The sequence below is a fragment of the Protopterus annectens genome, chromosome 5.part0, assembly GCF_019279795.1.
Source record: "Protopterus annectens isolate FY-2018-M chromosome 5.part0, PAN1.0, whole genome shotgun sequence".
NCBI lineage: Eukaryota > Metazoa > Chordata > Ceratodontiformes > Protopteridae > Protopterus > Protopterus annectens.
Genome location: NC_056735.1, coordinates 1,389,106,396 through 1,389,130,718, shown reverse-complemented (window position 1 = coordinate 1,389,130,718; position 24,323 = coordinate 1,389,106,396).

Below are 24,323 nucleotides of genomic sequence, written 5' to 3'. Positions count from 1 at the left end.
CAATGGAGAACACAAGATCTCCGTTGCTGTTTAGACACTGTCTCACTATGTTAAAGGAGTTTAACATAGCCAGACAGCTTTTAAAAAAGTAACAGAGATCTTCCTTTCTCCGTTGCTTTTTTAAAGCTGTTTCACTGAGTTACACTCCTTTAACATAGCGAGACACTTTGTAAAAAGCAACGGAGTTCTTGCTTTCTCCGTTGCTTCCACCCACAGCTCTGATGTACTGTGTAAGCATAAGCATGCGCAGTACATCAGAACTGCCGCAGAATACCAGACAGCTGCGGAAGGGTAGCACGGAGGCATTATACAAAGCCATCATTTAAGAAAAGTAAGTATTTTTGTTCTTAAATAATGTCATTGTATAATAGCAATAACCCACTTCTGGGTGTGGGTAATGCTGGATTTACCCATGGTTGTCTTTGTTTGGCCACTCGGGCTTCGCCCTCATGACCAAACTACACCAACCGTGGGTAAATCCAGCATTACCCACACCCAGGTGTGGGTTATTGCTATATTATTATTCCAGAGATAAAAATCCAAAGGGGGATATTCCACGGCTACTCTCTGTCACCATTGCTCTTTTGCCCTGCCATTAACACATTAGGTCATGGCTATAATTTGGCTCCCAGAAAGCAACAAAGTGTAAAGACTTCTCCTCTCTTTATCGGTGATTTAAAACTGTATAGCTCATCAGAAGAGAAACTGAAAGCACAACTGCAAGTAGTCAAAAAAATTTCAGATGATATAAGAATGTAATTTGGCCTTAAGAAATGTGCAAAAGCAACCTTTAAAACAGGAGAGATGCAGCACCAAGAAAACATCACTTTGGGATAATGTGATATAAAAGAACCTGAGCAAGAGGGAATGTATAAATATTTGGGAATTGTGGATTTGGGGATCAGGCCATAAGTGGCATAGGTATGCATACAGCATCACTGTGGTGCATGTGTAAATGTCAGACAACAAGGGAAATCATAAAGTAAACCCCATTCCTATTAGTCCACTATTAAATCATGCAAACATGAAAGCAAGTCATCACATATTGCATTACTGTCATCAATATCACTACTAACATATGTCAATGTAAAACGGAATGATTATCAACAAGGGAATGTAGTCAACTAGGTCAGTAAAAATAACAGAATCCTGTGACATCAGACTTCACAACAACCACATAAGATGACTTTGATAGTGGTTTGCAAAGTGTTCATCATCACCACGGGGTCAGAATAACATTACACGGCACACACTGGATCAACTGTCATTGTTACTTTAAGGCAGTCTAGGATGCCCACAATGGTGGCTCACAACACAGTTCTTGCTGCCCCTGCCACATCCAGAAATACTCGGCCCACTTTGCTCTGCTGAGGAGTTTGATGTGGTGGCACCAGCATGTTAAGAACATGACTATGAGTTGAGTGTCTGTTCTTGATTGCTGGGTTCACAGTAGATTGGCCAACAGCAGATATGCATGGACATTACAGCACAGATATCAAAGTCTGATGGTCATGTGTGGGTCTAATGAAAGGGGTCCTGCCTCTCTCATGTGGTAATTGGCTAAGCACAGTCAGGGTACATAACACCTGGTTAGTGCTATGGCACTGCTGTAACTGGGATTTCAATGGAGCTTGCCACAGAAAGCATACTGTCATGATGTACAGCCAATGCCACCAGGACCTGTTCGTGTCTGCACTCCTGACCTTCATACAGCACACCCAGGATGATCTGTGGCATTGGCAAGGGCACAAATGTCAAATCCATGACATCACAGGGAACATTCATTCACTTCTAGAAATAGGTAGACGCGCACTGACACATGCCTATGCACACCAGCCACACACCCATGTGTACAGCCTGGCACAGTAAACCCACATGTACTGTGCTGAGCAGTATTGCTCTGTTATGGGGAAGAGTCAACATCATCAAAAGACTCTTCATGGGACAGTATTGCACAAGCATCATTCTGTCCGACATCTGATGTCCCCACATCATCAGAATGACTGGACATGTTTTACTCCATGTGAGAGGCTACAGCCAGTTCCACAAGGCTGTCATCATCTAGGCCAGACTATATCAATAAATCTATGTCGTGTGTGCCATGAGCAATGATAGCACAGTGAGGGATATCACATCCCACCTCGGGATTGGGGATGGGCTACTGGAAGAGGCAGGCAGTAGACATCTTACAAGAAGAGACAGAGGACACAGATCAGATACACTGTAAATTACCTGGTACAGCTTAGTATGGTCATATGGGACAATTATATGATTACATTGTTAGTGAGGCTAAGGATTTACAAGGAGGTTGTGTCTGAGTGTGGCTCATAGAGAAGACATTTACATTACATTTGCAACATATGACATATGTGAGTAAGAACAAAATCAGACACATGTAACATGTCCTTGTGAAAATCCACCACTGGAGGTAAAGGCTGCAATGCAACTGTCATAGGGTAAACAAAGCCATACAGACAGTATTAACAAGCACATACTCACTATCATGTACCATTACAGCAGAGGTATAACACACAGTAGTTAATATATACACATACTGGTTTGTCAAGGCTGGCATGCAGATGGCAGTTTCCCTTTGCAGGTATAGAAGGACACAGTATTAATGGATGACACCAACTGGAGTTTATCTATTTATTTTATTTATTATTATTTTACATTTGTTTACCAGAAAAGTCCAACTGGGCAAGAAGCCCATTTACAGCGGAGGCCTGGGGAGAAAAGCTCCTTTACAATACAACTACATAACATTACAGCAGTTGTTTTTAATAAACATCAAGAAATAAGAAATAGACAAATATAATGGCAATTAACATGCAGAACAATGAAGGCTGAATTATATAAACCACAATCTATAAACATAAGGATAGAACTAAAATACAGGATTAAGTGTCCAATAGAGTATTAACACAATAGAACATAACATTTGATAGAGTTTGCCAAAGATGTGTATACTCTAGAGGTCCACTGGGTGGTAGAACAGTGTTGAATACAGTCGAATTTTCAGGTAGATAAAAAGATACATAGTAAGGAAAGACACTTGAGAGAAAAGAATGAGAGGAGAGTGAGGTGTTGAAATTGTAGGTTAGAAAGGGTAAGAACTGAGTACTAGGTACTGAAAGCTCAATCAAGCATTATGCAAGAGCAAGAGCATAGCTTCAATCAAGTGTTATGCAAGAGCATAGCCAGTTATTTGCTAGATGTACCTTAAGAAGTAGCTTGAATCTGGAAATGTTAGAGGTGCTTCTTATATGTTGAGGAGTTCCATTTTTTGGATATCTGGTTAGAGATTAGAGAAGAGAACATCCCCAAAGCTACTGCTGGCCTGTGAGACTTTTAGAAGCAGTTTGTCTGAAGATCTCAGTATCCTAGAGCTGTTAACCTTAATTAGGTTATTGAGTGTGAAGCAGTTTTGGCAGTTCGATCTAGTTTAATTCTTGAAGGACAGGACAGTGATGAGATGAATGGTGCTGATAAGTAGCAAATTTAGCTATCTTATTGTAGCAGGACTCTAACTTATTTATGTCAGATTTTTGAAGGTAGTGGAGATATGGGAGACATATAGTAGGGTTGAGAGGAGGTGGGTTTGGGCTATGGAGTGTCTTGTGTTGTTTGTCTGGTAAGATTTGGCTCTATATAGTGTTCAAAGCTTAATGTGTGTACCTTTTTATGGATAATGTTATGTGTTTATCAAAATTTAGGGCATTGTCAATTGTTACACTAAGGTCTTTGGTGTGTTCAAATGGTTCTATTTTAGCTTTTTGGAGGAGAATAAAGAGAAAGGAGGACAAAAGGTCTGTGTTTTTTTACTGGAGGTGGGAGGAGAATATAGAGAAAGGGGGATGAGTGGGTCTGTGTTTTGTTACTGGAGAAGAGCATTAGTTTTGTTTTGTTAGGGTTGAGTATCAATTGGTAGTTTGAGAGGTAGTTTTCTATATCTGTGAAGGATTTTTTGGTTCCTTTCCAGAAGTTCTGGTAGGGATGGGGCTGAGCAAATAAGGGTGGAGTCATCCACATATTGTACAATGGTGACTTGTTGGGTGGCTGTCCAAAATGTGTTTGTGAAGATGGTGAAAATGAGAGGACCGAGGACTGAGCCTTGTTGTACCCCACCACAGATGAGTAATAGGGAAGATAGTTCAATTTGCCATGTGACTGCTTGTTGTTGGTCAGTCAAGTAGCTGTGAAACCAAGATAGTGTTGAATGGGAGAGGCTTAGGGATGCTAGTTCCTTAAGTCATTTTTGGTGTGATACTGTATCGAATGTCTTGGACACGTCGAGAAGGATGGAAGATACATGATGACCTTTGTTTTTAATAGTGCTGGTGAATCTTATTAAATCTGTTGTCTGCTGTGTTTAGGTCTGAAGCTGTGTTGGGTATTGGAGAGTAGGTTATTGGTTTCTAAGTAGTTGAGGAGTTGTGTATGTATGAAATTTTTTGAGAATTTTTGCCAATGGTGAGAATATTGGTCGATAGTTGGAAAAATCAGTAGAGGGTTCTCATTTGTGCAGGGGAATGATATGTGAAGTTTTCCAGAGCTTAAGCATGTAGTGCTCTGATATGGACTGTTGATAAGGAGTGATATGGGGTAGGATATGGATTCAGCTGCTTGTTGGAGATATTTATTTGGACATTGGTCATCGGCTAGGGATGTGGGTTTGAGTTTTAGTAGAAGTCTTTTAATGATCCTGGTTTGAATAGTTCTGATAGTGAAGGGACTGGGGCTGGGTTTGAGGACAGTTGGTATGGCTGGGGATGTATTTTTGTCACTTTTTATTAGGGTCATTATTGAATGTATGAAGAGAGAGTTAAATTGTGATGCTATACTTTCTTTGGTGATTGTGATGGTTAGAGAAGGTATAGTTGTCTGGTCGGAGTGAATTAGCTGATTTATGTTTGCCCAGAGTTTTGGGGGGTTATAGTCATGAATGCAGGCAGAGGGGCATGATATATATATATATATATATATATATATATATATATATATATATATATATACACATTACATTAACAGCATATGGAGACACTCACATGACATACAGCCCACATGTTTTCTAGATGTACCTGTGTATGGAAAACAACAACATTAATATCATACATCACAGATGTGATACACAGTGTTGCAGCCTATAAACATGGTGAAAAACCATATCTGATCTTTCTGTAGGTGCACCTGCATGGCCCATATCTCATGATGATGTATCTTTAGGTAACAATGGCAGGGATACATCAATATGTCAGTATATACCACTGTCACAACAGTCAACAGAGGGAATAACAGCTATTGGTCACAGTGACAGTATATAGAGACACTTACCTGAAATGTGTTGCTGATGTGCTGTTGTGGATGAACCTGTGTAAATCAATAAATATAACCTTACACATATTGTTGGAAGTGTTATGTGATCACCAGATTTGTATGATAACATGTCATTACATTTATTTTAGCTATCTATTTATTTATTTATTTATTTGCAGTTTGTTAACCAGGAAAGTCCACTGGGCCATGTAGAGCATGTTTTCAGTGGAGGCCCAGGGAAAAAAGCTCCTCAGGACAATAAATGAACAATCAAAAAGTATGTACATTGGTGATATAACATTATTTAACAAAATTGCATAACAAAGTTGAAATCACATACATTATGTATCATCATCAGCATGTGTGCCTACACATTCACAGCATAATTCTGCTGCTGGAACACAAACATAACAATACATGAATATGCATGAAACAACAATACATAATGAGGTAGTGTAGATGCAACAATGTTCAGAAAAGTATGCCAGACATGAAAGCCCTGGAACACCTGCTTCTATACCTCCATCAGGTATATGACAGTAACAACTAGTGTTATGGAGGGATGCCAGGAACACTGTTATGTCATCCTGGGGAATCAATGGTGGGTCACCATCACTCAGTGACATTCCTTGACCTCTCATACCAGCATATTCTGCTGGCTGCATGAAGAATCATGTCAAAGCAGCATCACTGACAGGACTCCAAGGATCTCTTGTGACCTCCCATAGTGCTTATCATGTTGGTCGGGTCTGTCCACACTTCATTCTCCACAAAGTATTTCCCGCCTGTCCAAGGAGACTGCATCCATACTGGTGTAGAGTATCAATGATAATGTCATTTTCTCGGGGAAAGAAATTGTCGCCTCTATTTTGGTTTGTCATCTGGAAGACAGTGATATGCACATGGTATATTTGATATAGGTGCCCATATATGACATGATGATATTGCAAGCATATGTCAATCGACCTGCTCAACATTCATGTGCAATGAAAAGCTATATAAAATAGCCTTATAATGTATAGTACTGCTAGATATATAAGAACACGAATGATATGACAACATCTTCTGAGTATATAATATATGGAACAACATCATCATTTGTGGCATGTAGTAGTTGTATGTAAGAGATTAACTCATTGCAATGGAAATCACAACAGTGAAAGCGCAACCATGTAAGCATTGTGCCACATGCTCAGGATATGAGAAGATTTCATATATTAGCATGCACATCACAACATAATGGCTATATGTAAACTGTTGTATGCAACTGCAGTCAATGAGACACATTGTAATAATGAAAGTTACTGTCAATATATGGTATGCAAAACGTTGCTATAAAAAACAGTAAAAAAACAAGCAGTCATAGTAACATGAACTGTTATGCATAAATACATACAAATCAACAAAATAAACAGTGAGCAGGCAATGCCACCCCCATTGTGTCTGTATGCGATGAAATGCTCTAACAATCACTATTATATTACTATTATAAGAAAATATCTGTACAATAATGATTGTTCAAGTTATGATAACAATGGGAAAGCCTCATTATCCATAAGCATATAACACAGTACAAGGTAACCAGACAACATGGATATATTTTCATTCTTGCACTATCTATAGTGTACCTATAACTAAGCATCACTGAATATCATATCAATATATCAACATCAATATTAGTATCAATGAATATTATTGAACATGCAATGTAGGGATACACTAGGAATATGTCAGTTTCCATAACTATACCATAGAATATACAAGGTCACCAGCAATATGTGTCGATGTGTCAGTCTGTCTACATGTACTGTTCACTGGGGCTCTTTTCATTTATCTGCACAAGTGCATATGTGGAATTTCTGCTTGTTAGTAATGCAGATGTACCCACCTACATGCATGGTGGTCAATCCTACACCCCTTCAGTATGCCACAGACATTTTGTATTGTAGAAAATGTAGCCAAAGAAGTGACTTTTGACATGTAACAATAATAAAACAGGTCTGTAATAAAAGCAATATATCCTACCACATCCATGCCAGCAGATGCCACATTACCTTTGAAGCTACCTGCAAGTCAGTGCAGTGCAGTGAAACAGGTTCCAACCAAGGAAAGACCAAAAACTTTTATAATGTTTAATCCATAGGTTAATTGCTTTCATCCTCAGACACACAGAACTTCATCAGAACAAATGTTAAATGTTCCTGAAGTCTTTAAATAACCCCACCCAATCGCCACCAATAATTTCTTAAAGAGATACAGCATTAAATGACTAAAATTAGTGCATTTAAACAACATACTATAAAACATCTTATGAACATAAATGCAAAATAAATAAAAAATAACACTGAAATTCAATTTAAAAAAATAATTCTATAATTTAGCAGATCTCATTTTAAGAAGGGGTGAAATATTATTTATAGACATATGATTAAGAGGAAAGTCCGACTGGGTAGAAGCCAATGTTCAGTGGAGGCCAGTGGAGAAAAGCTCCAAATTATTACAAAACTTTTTAAGAACAACAATTTTACAATCTTCAAAAATAAAACAAAACATCTGCAGTTTAAATAATTATAACAAATTACACATAATATAAAAAAATTGGTTAAGAATTGATACAAGTTATATGATAGTCATTTTGTAGAGAAATTAAAGGTAAGTTAGTCTAATACAAACAGGAACTGCAATATGAAGTGAGGGAAAAGCAGGCTTACGATATATTTAGAGAGAAAGTCAGGGAAGAGAATTTGATAGCAGTAAGGAAGTAAATGAAAAAGGGAGAGAAAGGAGGTACAAGTAATGTAAAGGTACTTGTTCTCATTTAGGGATATAGTTTATCATGGTTTTGAGTAAGAACAGAGCCAGATTTTAGCTAGGAAGTCTTTCAGAGGGGTATTGAAAGATGAAAGAGGGGTACTGACCTAATGGAAACAGATAAGAAGTTCTGGGCCTTAGCTACCCTGTACGCGTACAAACAATGCCCATCAGATTTGTTAGGTTTGTAGACAGACAGGAGTTTTTGATTACTGGAACGCAATGACCAACTGGGAACATAGTTGTATAGAATGTTTTTTAGTGCTGGACAGGTTAAGGGATGCTTGGATAATTTTATAGGTGGTAAGGAGCTGTGTATATGTTAGTTGATGAGGCAGTTCTAACCAATTTAGGCTTTTTAGTACTATATAGTGGTGGGTTCTGAAAGGGGTATTTGCTGCAAATTTAGCTACTTTGTTATAGCATTGTTTAAGTTTTAATTTTTGTGAAGCCTGTCGGTTAGTAAAGACTGGCATGCCATAAAGAAGTATGGGGAGGAGATAAGTAGTGGCAAGTGTAGTTTTAGTTGCATCAGTGAGAAAGTTTTTGACTCTGTAAAGTATCCCTAGTTTTTGATGAGTTTTTCTTATGCAATGTTCTATACACAGGTCATATGTAAGATTATCATCCGCTATCACCCCTAATAGTTTGCTCTCAGAAGTGACTTCAATGGTTGTATTATAAAGAGAGAGGACTTTAAATTTCATTTCATCGTGAAAGAAAGATTTGGGGGGAAAAGTAGTAGTTAGGTCTTTTTTGGGTTTAGCATGAGTTGTGAGTTACAAAGCCATGTTTCAGTGGGTGTTAAAGCTTCCTGAGTTATTTTTGGAGGTGTACCATGTTGTCAGATGTGCAAATGAGAGTGGAATCATATGTGTATTGTATTAGCGTAGCCAGTTGTGTGGATGTACAGAGGATGTTGATGAAAATGTCAAAGAGGAAGGGACCAAGTATAGAGCTTTGTGGAATACTGTGGACTGAGAGAGACCTAGTAAGGCCATTTGAAGCAGACGTTTGTTGTAACAAACTGTGTTGAAGGCTTTAGACAATAAAACTGCTCCATTAGTACCTGGATAGTTATGGGCATTCAAACCAAACTACCAAAGCATCTCTTTATATTCTATAATGGTCTCCCATCCACCACCTCTAGCATCTCTAGACATAACTTCTAAAATGCCTAAAAGGATTTTTTTAAAAAAATACACAACTTAGGGAATGTTTATACAATGGATTTTTAGGATTAGCCTTAGTGACTTCATGTAAATGCTCATGAATTATTTTTTTTTCCAGGGGACATTCAGTCTTTCCTACATAAAATGTCATGCATACCAAACATTTTGCAAAATAAACAGACCCTGAAGTGTTATAGTTCCCAAGTAGAAAAAAAATTACCTTAGTTTTAAAAATATTGCCCAGGGTTAAGTTAGTAGTGTTTATTAAGTACAAACATTGTATACATCTCCTGCACTTAACTGTGTCAAGCTTTGACTTGTAAATGGGAGTTGTAACCTTCCAATTTTCCAACAATGTTTAAAATCGCTATTTACCTTAAAACAAATGAAGGTTTGTCACCAAGCTTACTACAAATATCTTCATTCTCTTTAAAAATGTTCCAATTTAGTTGTACAATACTTTTTATTTTCTCAAATTTATTACTAAATGGTAACAGAAAAGGTCTAGTAAAAACTTTGTTCTCCACTAAATCAGTTTCATCAGCAGTGTTAACCTCCCAACTACCTGAACTAGTCCCCTTCCCTAAGAAAGGTAAATAGAAGGTAGACCTATGGTCACTGAAGTAACCAAAGATGTTTTCAACCAGTTTCAATGGATATTTCTTATCGATCAGCATTTTTTCAGATGGTCTAACTCCACTTTAAATGTGATCTCCTTTGAGATCATAAAGGACAACCTAATGGTCTGTCCTTTAACCAAGCACTTTTTTTGTTTAAAAGGATGATTACTGCAGAAATGTAAATATAAATTGCTGAAAATAGATTTCTTGTAAATAGAAAAAGAAAAAAAAAACATTCCCTTGTATAGATAGCAATGCATCTAAATAATTAACATATATAAAGGTAAATTTCAAAAAGTCAGTTGTTGTTTTCAAATAGGTAATAAGTTCTTCCACTTTGTTTTGTGTCGCACTCCACAATATAAATATGTCATCCATGAAATGTAAGTACAATCTACGGAAAGGAAAAAAAGTATTTCTTGTTGAATATATATTTTTCTTCCCAATATTTTAACACTAAATATGCAAAAATAGGGGCGCAATCAGCACCCATTGCCACCCCTTTCACTTGTTCGTAGAACCCCCCCCCCATAGTAAATAAAGTTAATTTCCAGAACTAGAGTAATAACATCTACTACTAACTAAACTTCAGCATTCATCAAGAAGTTAACTGTAGAAATAATGTCATGAAAATAAATAATCCCTTGTTCTTGAGGGATGCATGAAAACAAATCAAACATGTCAATGGTCAAGAAACTAATACACGAGTCAAAGATGGAGTGATTTCTGCCCAGTGCTCTAAATGTCAAAGTGAAGAAATTCAATGAAGTGCAGGTAAATGGTGGGAGTAATTATGACTCTCTTAAGGTAGCCAGTGAAATACCACTACTTTTATCATTTCTTCACTTACCTGGTGAGGCGGGGGGTGAGCCCCACCAGAACTCTCGCTTCTGGCTCCAAGCACCCGGGTGTCCGAGAACAACCCGTTCTGGGGACAGTGTCAAGTGGGGAGTTTGACTGGGGTGGTAAACCTGTCAAAAAGGAACACAGGTGTCCTAAGGTTAGCTCAGGGAGGACAGAAACCTCCCGTGGAGTAGAAGGACAAAAGCTTGCTTGATCTTTATTTTCAGTATGAATACAAACAGTGAAGTGGGGCCTCACAATCCTGTTGGCTTTTTGAGTTTTAAGCAGGAGGTGTCAGAAAAGTTACCACAAGGACAACTGACTTGTGGCAGCCAAGCGTTCATAGTGATGTCACTTTTTGATCCTTCAATGTTGGCTCTTCCTATTGTTGTGAAGCAGAAATCACCAACCGTTGGATTGTTCACCCACTAATAGGGAACATGAGCTGGGATTAGACCATCATGAGACAGTTTCGTTTTACCCTACTGATGATGTGTTGTTGCGATAGTAATCCTGCTCGGTACAAGAGGTACCGCAGGTTCAGACATTTGGTGTATGTATACATGGATCTACTTCATATGGTCGACATTTCAGAATGTCGAAGACCATATGTCCAAGACCATATGATCAACATTCGAAATGTTGAACATTAAATAAAAAAAAAAAAAACACAACAACCTTCACACTGCTAGCAGGGGGGCTACGCACCCCCCCTGCACACACCCCAGAACGGAAATATACCAACTCCAAGATCGAACTACAGTGCAGAAGATGGAAATCTTTCCATTAGGCACTGTACAGAGATGCCGATTCTACATGGTCGAAATTTCGAATGTCAATCATATGGTCCCGGAGAGATGATCTTTGACATTCTGAAATGTCAACCATGTGAAGGTGACCCATATTCATACATCACAAAAAGTCCCAAAAACTGCTAAAGGATGTGTCTTAGAACCTTGAGCAGATTCTGTAGGTCTAAATGGTGGGTTGTTAACATCCTTATGCACTTTGGAAATGCAAAATGTATGTGGAAACTTTGGGGGCAGAGATTTTTCAAAAATCACATAAATCATAATCTATTCTGTGCTGGGCCAAATAGTCCCCCAGAAATAAATTTATTTTCTGTTAGAAACATTCACTTCATTTCTAGACACCAAAGAATAAGTCAAAATGTCCTGTAACAAATGAAACATAACTGAGGAATATAGCATACCGTCAAAAATGACAGCACTCCCACCCTTATCAGAAAAGTTGCCTCTCTTCACAACCAGAGAGATTACAACCAAAACAATGCTTTGAAACCTTGGCATATTCATAAAGATCAGTCTCATAAGCCTTCTCAAATGCTTGAGTTAAAGGGTGCAATGGAGGAATTAAAGCAACTTTTCCTGCAAAATTCAACAACAGAATGAGACTATGGTTGTTAGCTCCAAACAAAATAGTAAAATTAAGCTTCCGGGTATGTAGTTTAAACTCATTCATGATGTCTGTAACATCAAAAAACCTTGAAGGAACAAATGTGAATCCTTTTGAGAATAAAGAAAAATGCATAGTTATAAGAACAATATCACTATAGTTGAATATATCGTAATCTAAAGAGGTATTCTAAATGCCATCACACTCAGAATGTATAGTTTCCACTATCTCCTGTTTTTGCCCCCCGCTCATTTCTTTCCCCTATAACTGGATATGGTTGCAGGGTAGCTTGTCACTGACTTCAAATCCCATCTGAAGTGATATTGTTGAGGGGGATGAAGAATAATCATGTTGTTTCTGTTGCCTAGTCTTTCAGACTTCCAAGGGGGAACTTCTAAAGGGAATTCTTCCCCAGCCTGAACATTTCCAGGTTCAAAATGAACATTGTTAATTTTAACCTGTTAATGAAGATACCAACATACATATATCATGGATACATGTAAGATCAAATCTATGTAGGGGGTAGCTTAGATTGGATTTTTGTCTGTCTGTCTGTGTTAACATTTTGAAACTGATTGTACAGATACCTGCTTGATCGTGTATACAGTTAGTTTGTATATATTTACACCTACTGCATTTATTTGTTGCCTGTCTGTGTTAACATTTTGAAACTGATTGTACAGATACCTTCTTGATCGTGTATACAGTTAGTTTGTATATGTTTACACCTACTGCATTTATTTTTTTGTCTGTCTGTCTGTGTTAGCATTTTGAAACCGATTGTACATATACCTGCTTGATCATGTATACAGTTAGTTTGTATATGTTTACACCTACTGCATTTATTTGTTGTCTGTCTGTCTGTGTTAACATTTTGAAACTGATTGTACAGATACCTGCTTGATCATGTATACAGTTAGTTTGTATATGTTTACACCTACTGCATTTATTTGTCTGTCTGTCTGTGTTAACATTTTGAAACTGATTGTACAGATGCCTGCTTGATCGTGTATACAGTTAGTTTGTATATGTTTACACCTACTGCATTTATTTGTTGGATTACTACTAATGTCTTTTGTTATCTGGAAAATTTTCTGTAAACAGCATAGCTGTGTTAATATAGCTGTTATGTGTAAGGCTTTGACCATAGAAGTACACTTCACCTGTAACTTGAAACATAGCTCTCAACTGTTCAGGGCTGCATCTCAATATAATTAGGAGCAAATGCAGAAATAGTGACAATCAGGGACACATTTTCTATGTTACTACTGTTAAATTATAATAGTGACAAGATTACAAGAATGTGAAATATTATACATTTGCCAAAAGTCTGCACCTCTACTCACTCTCATTATTTATGAAGTGTAATTCATCACCTTTCTCCTAGTGTTATTAGGAGGGAGAGAGAGGGACAGAGCTACACTTTCAGTCAAAATCAGGATCTCCCTGAATATCAGGGATATTTGTGAGGTAAGGTTTGGTACATAACAATAAATTCTGTTTAGACATTTTCTGCCCTCCTACCTAATCTACATTTTGATGGATGACATACCCAGTGATGAACGACAAGTCCTGTGTATTTGTCTGTTAAATGCAGCTACGAGCTCTACTGCAATGTCTAAGACTCTGAGCTAAGAAATGTCACTGTTGGATATTTTGTTGTGACCAGCGTGCTGACATCCAGTCAGACTTGCAAGTTTCGGTTTACAAATGCATAGCACATAGTGCACGTTGGTCTGTAGTTTACCGATCTTGTAACATGGAAGCCCTGATCCGTGTTTTTATTCCTTCCCTGCACACTCATACCTTTGAGTTATTTAACTGCAGTTACTCCATAAACTCACAGTCATGATGTACTAGCTAGGTAATTAGGTATCAGGCTTATAATGTGAACATAGTAGAGTTACAGTTTGAATCCCATGTCCTACAATTTGTGTTACATTCTCTTCCACTGTGTAAAGTATCTTGTGTAACACAGCATTAAATGAACAGGCAGAATCTGTAAAGGTATTCAATGCCAAGACTAAAGAACTGAGCCATTCACTGCTATTTTATAAATACCTAGTCTGTGCCATTCATACATGCTTTGTATCTTTTGCAGGTGATGAGGATCATGCTAGGAATTGGGCATTCTGCATCGAGTAGAAGCACAGACTGGATGAGCAACAGTGGGAGAGAGGTATGTATTAGACATTTCCACAAAAAATAGATCATAATATTGTTATAGTATTTGTTTGTTGTGCAGCTCCATGCATACTAATATTAATGCAAGACTACTCAGCATGCATCTGCAGGGTAACTGTAATAGTCAGTAGTTTCCTGTGCTTACCAGTATATATTTAATTAAAAAGTTTACATTCTGTTAGGAGCAGGGCATATTTGCTGAGTATGTTTTTAATTGTACATCACAACCTAATTGACAGACAGCTCTGTGTAACTGTCACAGTGCTTTTGATTGTGATGTTTTATAAACAGGTTAATTGTGCTGCTGCTGCTGTTTGTACAGCAGATGATGCTCACTGACTGTTCTGCTGTGAACATACCTCTCAACTTCGTAGAACAAGAAATCTGGACAAAGTCATAAATAAAAGTGGGACAAAGGAACAAAAATAGGGACAATTTTTAAATATTGCTCTTACAAGCTTAGAAAGTTGATAGACTAATAGGTTTTGCATTAGCATGAGTTTTCTGAAGCGTATGAAGTCTGAAATTCAATTGTCTGTCATTATTTTCTAACTTCAGTCTTTATTGATTTGCTGCTAATTTGCCAGAAAAAACACAATTTTATGAAAAATTGACCAAAAATCTGAGGTAAGAATCTGGACGTTCTGTGAAAATTTGTACAGTTGAGAGGTATGTGAATAGTCTGCCAATTGTCATACTGAATGGGTGCCTGCTGTCAAAGCATTGAACTGCTTCTGACTAACTATATCTTGCATGTACTTCAGTTCAACATGGCTAATGCTTCTGTTCACAAGGCTGGTGATGTTTTGTTTAAAACACACTTCTATCCTGTGCTCAGGAATTGTTGTGTACAAAGCCACTCATATTCTTCATTAATGTATCTCTGATACATACTTATCAATCAGCATTACAGTGTTTGAATTTACAGGTACATACACAGTGAGCCCTAAAAATGTGTGTAATGCAATAATAAATTAGCTGATGGACAGTAATGTGTGTACGATATAACCTAAGGGTTTATATGTCACTGTGGTTATGATTGTCCAGTTGTTCTAGGATGTTGTATAGCATTCTAACTATTTGATGTTGTGTGTCAGCCAGTGACCAAGTTACACTGCTCATCTCATTTGCATATAACTTATGTTTCTGACTGATTGCTCCCCTTACTGTAGCTTCCTAATACATATAGGTTATTTGGGGGCTCAGTACTTGCAAAGACACATATTACAGCTGTGAGTGTTCCCCATATTGGCACCTTGACACAAATATGCAATGTACGCATACAACACAGAAGGCATGGAAACAGTGCTATTCTCTTGCACAGTCTGCTTGACAATGTATATATTGAGGCATATATTAAGTATTAACCACTACAGGCCACAGTTGTAGTGTTATGTTGCCAGTTTTACTTTGCAATACAGACACATGCAAGTGTTGCATGTCACATTATCCCTGCATGTTTGCCTTGATATGTGATGATATATATCTCTGCTGGCTGTACATGTTTGCATGCCATGTATAATGATGGCTAGTTCCTAACTGGTTGGGTAATGGCAGTTCCACACATAACCTGTGTATTGCATGCCATGTCATGCACTGGAGTAACTATGGATATAGTGGCCCAAACATGGGCCTCTATTGATATCATCAATGCATATTGATAAAAGGACATTGGGAATATGCCGTGTGCATGGCTATCCACCTGCTAGCCTCAATTATTTTTATTATACACCTTATACATATTCCTTATAGGCTATATAATCTGATAAATAGGTTTTAACGACACCTGTAATGTTTTGTGATACATCTTGAATCTCATATGCAGGGATCATGACGATGGCATACTAAATACTGTCTGCTTCATTGTGTCACTACTAGACAGAGGCACAGTATTCTAAACTTATTCTGTACATTTTTGTACCATTTCATGAGGTGGCAAAAGCCACATCACTATGGCTAGGCTTACAAATGCCCCAGGGCAGATAGCCTAGTACTATACTATGAAACTATGTTACATTCTTTATGTGCACATCATTTGGTGTTTCATGACAGCTATGTTTTACAAAACAATGTGCAGACTATTAGACAAGAGGTTTTCCTCATTATGGCTTGGATTCGTGCATTACATCACCTTTGGTGGTAGAGTTGTGTATGGGCATACCTTTAGTGTAATGTGTCATACTGAATGTTTTCTGCCTGCGGATTATGTCACAGTGGGTATGCTATGTACTCATATAATTTCTGGAATGTGTATTATCAACTTGATTTTCTGTTATGTATTTCACCTTGACAGATAGTGGGACCCATTGCCACACTCCTATCAGACACTAGAGGCAGGAACATGCAAGAACAATGTCCGAGTACTCAGAGTCTGAGGAGGAGGAGGAGGATGATGATGGGCTAATGATGACATGAGAAAAAGAACTGAGACAAATGAACATGCCCTCACTGCACCACTTCTATTAAAATAACCCAAATGGTATCAATATCAACCTTCAATGGACCAAGCAAAGCATAAAAGTTTTAAAAGGTAAAGCCTTCAGTTTTAATTTCCGCTTTTCGTCCTGCTCCTAGCAGGACTTCTTCAGACAAACAACAAGAATCAACAAATTTCCACTTTTTAAATAAAATCACATTTCAATTACAGTTGAAATCACATTTCAATTAAAGTGCTTAGTTCCCTGTAACGGGATTTAAAAAGGCCAACCCCCCAAGGATAAAAGACACAGCACATTTTGTACTTTCAATAATATTTTACTTTGTAAACAAGTAAAACATGAAAGTAGTAAAAACAAAAAACAAAAGAAATAAATGTTCCCTTCTATCCTGACAAGTTACCAGCAGTGCCGTTCAAACATGCAAAAACAACACACATTGCCTGACTGTGTGTTTGTTTACCTCCTTTTTTCACTTATTCCTGATATGTTGACTAAACTTACTTCTTCACCTAAAATAGCTCTCCAGCAATCCTTACTTATAAAGTTACCCTAAGCAACTTCTCCTATTTGTATGAATACTGAGAAACATCGCTCATACAACTGCCTTATATACTAATACATAAAGGTTCCATGACTCATGTCTACATTTAAATCCGTATCTTTATATTTCCAGAACTCACCCTGTGTTGTTACATATTAATGTGACCCAAAGTTACTCCATCCTTTAAACAGTTTCCAAAATTGTCTGCTAGTTCATCTTGTTCAAGCCTCCATTGCTCTTTGCTTGTGTAGTTACCCTAAAACACCACCTAGTGTTGTTTGTTGGTATATACCTACACAAGCTGCAATGGTTTAACATGTTATATCACACAAATAAACTTCCAAAGGAAATTTTGTGGGTAAAAGTGTGTATGTGTGTGTGTGGGGGGGGGGGGGGTGTAAGCCATGCCCAACCATATGCAAAATGACCAGGTCTATGAGGCCATGCTGTTGTATATATATATATATATATATATATATATATATATATATATATATATATATATATATATATATATATGAATTAGTGGACATTTTTCCTAAAATAGTAATAAAAATATATATATAATATTATAAATAAAAAATAAAGGGACACAGATGATTTATCTCGTGAGGCTTTTGAGCTTCAGTATACAAGAAATAGAATAAATTTCATTCAAGCCCGGATGACAACAGGCTCTAGTTTGGAGATGCCATAACAGCTCCCTTTTCTCCAACAATAAAGAAGTTGGACCGCCCCTCAAGTCACAAATTTGATCGTCTATGGTTTTAAATTTAAAGGAATGCTGTGGGAAACTTTCCACATGTCTGGCCAATGCATTTTCCTTTTTTAACATTCTAATACTGTATAAGTGTTTATAAATTCTCTGCCTCAGTTTCCTGTCCGTTTTGCCTATATAAAAGGCAGGACAGGTATTACACTGAGCGAGATAGACCACTCCCTTTGAATTACAGTCGAACTTCTTGTTGATTTTATAACTGACATCTCTAATTGTAAAATTTTGGCCAGCATCTACCTGTGGACAATATGAACACATGTTACATTTCCACATTCCATTTCTACTTGTTGGATTTAAAGGTTTCCAGCTTCTTTGTAGTATACTTTTTAAATTGGCACCTCTTCTAAAGGTGACCCTAGGTACATCTCTCCATATAGAAGACAGGCTATAGTCGTATTTTGCTAGTTCCCAGTTTTTATAAATAATAGACCTAATTCCGTATCCATCCATACTAAAAGTAGTTATAAAATTTGATGAATGCGTATCCCTCTCCACATTAGTGCTAGGTTGAACCTCAGTAGAATAACTGTAGAGGCTATCTGCTCCTACTGAGCCTCCCAAAATAGGTTGGTAAACCCCTCTTGTTCTCTTTTCTTTCACTTCACTTATAAGGTCTAATACTAAGGTGGGTGGATAACCTCTCTTGACAAACATATCTTCCAACTTACTACACTCCATGTTGAAGTGCACGTCAGTGGTCACCATACGGGCTGCCCTTGACCACTGATCGTTTCTGGAAGAGTGGATGGTTGCTAGTAAAGTGAAGTAAGGCATTGGAGTAGGTCTCTTTTCTATAGATCTTTGCAATATAACATTTTTTATGTGATTTTTACTAAGGTCTACGTCTGGGTATGCTATTCTTTCCTTTTCAAACACATATGTAAATTTTAAGAAATTGGTAGTGTTATTCAAACACGTTACTAAATTGGATGCCTCCTGTTCTTCACCGTCCACTAACATAAATATATATATATATATATATATATATATATATATATATATATACACACACACACACATATATATATGTGTGTGTGTGTGTGTGTGTGTGTGTGTATCATAGCAAGTGGGGTTTTTTTTGCACCTTATGTGATACTGATTCTTATTTATAGGTTCATAAGTTCATAGGTGTTTACTAGGCTAATGACCACAAGGGCCTTTTTAAGCCTAGCCATGCATCCCAAATCTCTGACAAGTTCTGATACCCTTGATACATGTAAACATGGTCCTGGGAAATGAACCATTTACAGGTTACCTGCATCCATTAGAGACATAGGTACCAAACCAGGGATGAATTTCCAGTTTCCCACCCAGTTGTCCAAGATGCACTTGAATTGGGTTAGGGAGGAACTCTGCTTCACATGGATGAGGAGCCTGTTCCATAGATGGGGTAGTCTCTGGGATACATACCTATCTCTCCAGCAGGTAATATTTATATCACAGGCAAGGTTTAAGTCTTTAGAATGGGTAATTCTGGTGATGCTTGTTTTGTGGATATGCAGGAGGTCCATCAGAGTAGGGTCTGACAATGCCCTGTATGTAAGCCATAGATCTCCCCTCAAAAGTTTCTAGGAGACAGAATACAGGGAGCGGGCCTTGAGACAGTCTGCATAGGATGTTTTACTTGCGCCCTGTATTCTTTTAGTGAGGAACCTCTGTGGATGTTCCAGTTGTTGGATATGCCTGGTTAGGTACATACCAAAGAGGGTATTGTGTACTCAATGATACATCTGATGAATACCAAATACAGTGGAACAATGATTTCCTTGGACTTAGATGCCATACTTTTGTTTATAAGTGGTGTAAAATAGAATGATTTCCTCACCACTGTAGACACGTGATGGTCAAAGGCTAGATTACTATCTATACACATCCCTAAGTCCCTGACTACTGGGTCAGCTCTAAGGGGTGTATTATCAATATGATAGTTGCCAGGGAAGGATGACTTCCCAATGGATACTATTATGCATTTCTTGGCATTTAGTTTTAGTCCATGTCTCTGACACCAGTTGTTTGTCTGTATCAGCCCCACCTGGAGAACATTTATGTCAGTGTGAGATACAATGACAGCTCCTAACTTGCAATCATCTGAAAATTTAGTCAGTCAGAGACCACTGATATTGACCTTGACTTCTGTGAAGTAAATGCCAAAAAGGAGCAGTCCAAGGACTGATCCCTGAGGGACTCCACTTGTGACTGGCATCTTTGTAGAGGTGGACTCTCTAATTCTAACTTCCTGGATCCTGTCTGTGAGCCAGCTGGCTATTCATCGGGTAGCATATGGGTTTGTACCTAACCCCTTTCTGTGTCCCTATGCCTCTTTCTGTTTGATGGCTGCACATTACTGTGTGAGTGAGTGCGTGTGTGTGTTTGTGTGTGTGTGTGTGTGTGTGTGTGTGTGTGTGTGTGTGTGTGTGTGTGTGTGTGTGGGTCTATGTGTAATTTGTACACTGCCATGTTTAGTGCCATCAGCAATGCAGTCTGCCCATGTGACATACTTTTGGCATTTACTTTAATGTAGCTTGGGTGAACTTCCACAACACCCTATGTGGTATATAAATATATATATATATATATATATATATATATATATATATAGATAGATATATATATATAGATATATATATATATAGATAGATATATATATATATGCATATATATGCATATGCAATATGTCCCCTTAAATAGTATTGTACTGTTTTATTGTTTGCCTACTTTGCTATGCTGGCATTCCCTCCTTAATTGGGCCCATGTTGTCCACCCCCTTTCCGTCTTTCTAGGTTTGTTATATATTGTACACATATGCATGGTATACATTCACCTTCATTTGCATTATCATCCATTTTGTATAGTTGCACTGTTACAATGCCACCTTGTGCCAACTATTTAGCCATTATACAAATGCGGGTCATATACACACAAGTCGTTGGCTATTGATACATTACATCCTTGTTCCTGTTACACTTGTATGTTACATATTACCCAGAATATTTGGTCATGGTTCATCTGGAAAACCTGGCATTCCTTATATAATATTATTAATACATTTCCTGCCATTTATTTTCCATGTCATTTGTGTCTATGTGTTTTGACATTGCTTTCTGACAGATTCTTGTTAGGCCACTGAAGGTCACACATATACATCAACATATCTGTGCTGCCTCTGACATGGTATATGTCTGTGACATATGCATTCCATTTCATGTATGTTTGGGCTATGTACACCTACTTGTGTAATGAGCAGCCACTTTGTTGTTTTGCTCCAGTACTGCTGTTTAGCACCGTGCTTTGTTGTTTGCCTTTTGCATGCATGGCTGGTGGTCCTCTTCTGTCCTTTGATGGTCCTCTCTATCATTTCATTAGCTGCATTTGAGCATCCATGCTGCTGCTTGGCTTATACTTGCACTGCTGGCACACTACTTGATTACTGGATTTCATAATCAGATGTGTTCTGTGACCCCTATTACTTCCTCTACAGCACACACCTGCCATCAGTCATAAACATCATTGTGCATAGATGCCTACAGTATGTACCTCTGCATTTCACTATGGCTAGTATGTATCCCTCCCCTGTTTGTTCATTTTTCATTGTCCATGTTGTACACCATGCTGTTTGTGTACCTTACTTTTCTTTTATGTTTATTTCTGACCTTTGTCTGTCATGTCTTGTGATATTTGTTATTTGTGTGTACCTGCTGTTTTGTTCTTCTCCTCCTCTTTCCCTGTCTTTTCATCGCCTTCTATTCTCCCAAAAAAGGGGGCCTATTCCCACCAAAAACAAAAAAATACCCATGCCCCTCTGACTGTTCCTCAGATTTTCCTGTTCCAACATACCTCTTGTGCATCCCTCTTCTTCATCCTTACCCCACATCTGCTTTTCTCTCGCCCTGTTTCCTTGGGTTTGTGTATTACTTGTGTTCCACACACATGTCCTGTACCTATTGTTAGCTACTGTGTGTTCATGACTGTCATTGCCTTCACTTTTATTATTTTTTTTTAGAAATTTTATGGATTCCATCAAATTCTATGTTTTCTGGGCAATGTATTTTATTAGTACATGACTTACAGAGACATCTGTAGTCATCTGTGGACCTACTGGATGGATTTCTGCAGATATGTATTCCTTTAAATGCCCAGCAGCTTGCACTGGACTTGCATAATTTCTGTTTGTGCAAAGGTGTTGTAGGTTCACTAAGGCATATTTGCATATTACAGGCTTACCTGCAACTTTTGCACAGATATCGGCTTTTATATTATAAAATCTTGTTAAGCATTTTAATAAGACATTTTAACAAGTTTTAAAAACTTCCATAGAACAAGAAAAGAATGTACTAAGACAACAAGAAATTGCCCTTAATCTTAACATATTTTAGGCTGTTCCAGATATTATGATCCTATTTTATAAATGTCTTTCATTAAGCATTACACTATTGCACACAACATCATTGCAGTGAGATCCTGAGTCATAAACACAAAAAACTAAGAATTAAGTGGGAAATTTACACTGTGTTAATGGATGTATAAACATACAATTTACAGTTCACAAACTGACATTAGGAACAGTGGGTGTCATTAAAGAATGACAAGTTATTTTTGACATGCCTTAGTTATCATTTTAAATTCTGATGTCAACCATATACAAACTAGTGACATTACTGGATCTGCATTGTGCAAGACCACACAGTATATGGTACGTATCTGTGGTCATGAACACCTGACATCATTTTCAGATCCAGATGTCTGTGTATGTATGCAGAAGTATCTATATAGTTTGATATTGTTGCAGAAAGTTACCTTTGCTAACAGTGTATTTGCTCTGTGGCTGCATCTGTTTAAAGATCAAGCTGGCAAGCATTTGTCAATCTGAAGCATCACATACACACATTTGGAAAAATATAACATCTTTTAAAGAAACATATGCACAGGCATGCTAAGTGTGATATGCCCTTACAGATGTGCCACCAAAATACTGATGATGACTTACTAACCGTTAACATCTGTGACATTTAAGTTCAGAGATGGGATAAACCACATCAGTCCTCAGGGAATTTCTACGGGGTAGAGATGTATTATTTTGCATTTCTCTGCACCAGGAATTCGTTCATATATTTCCAGATGTGTGACTCTGGCATCTGATGCATGAACACTTTTGTTTCTGTTGCTTGATTTTTTTTCTGTTCTGATCAAGTTTACAAGAACTGTTTTCCCATCTTGCATTGGAATGTTGCCATGTTTGGCATGTGGAATATTCAGTCATTGTTCTCCAGCCTACATACATTAATGTCTTACACTTAGTAAATTTAACCATGGCACAGCTTTCTCAGCTCAGTATTGTGCTATACTGTTATCTACACAGTTTTTTTATGAATCCAGCTTGCTGTTTGAGACAGAGTTGCAAATATCTACATGCAGTTAAAATTAACAGGAAGATTAGTCCAACAAAACAACAATCTGTCTAATTTTAAGTGCACTGATAGAAAAGCTGCAAAAATGTATTCCATTTGTCCAGGTCAAAAGCAATAAAAATTATATAAGAAAAAATAAGTGTAAACACAAAAAAGATATCATATTTCCAGAACTTAGAGCAGAGGTCTAAAGCTCTGTACTGTCATCTGGTGCTTCATCATACAGTACTACAGGATTTAATTCCCTCAGTCTCCGTTTGCCTACTGTGTGGCTCTGAGCAAGTCACTTAACCAGACATTGCTCCCAGACTTTGGCTGAAATGGGTCCTTACGAATCAGTCCACTACCCTGGTTATCAACGAGTTTTTATTTATTTGATTTCTTTTAGTAATATTGTTTGAGTAGTAGGTGAGAGACATATAGGGAATATCTTGCATATATCTTAATGTATGCAGGTTCACATGATGATATAAATGCATCACTGCAGGACGGCAAGTATATATAACTTGCTGAGATTTAAGCATGATTAAGAGCACTCTCTAAAACCTATATCTACTTCCTACATCTATAGACTCATTCACAAACTGAAACCTTGTACTCCTTCAGCTGATAAGCTCCCCTCACTTTTCCTCCAAAAAGCAGCCAAAGAAATTGCATACCCTATATCCTTACTCATAAACAGAACTATCCAAGAGGGATCCATCCCAGATATCTGGAAAGTCTCTCATATTATTCCACTACATAAAGGCGGCAACTCTACTGACTACTCCAACTATAGACCAATTGCTCTCCTTTCACC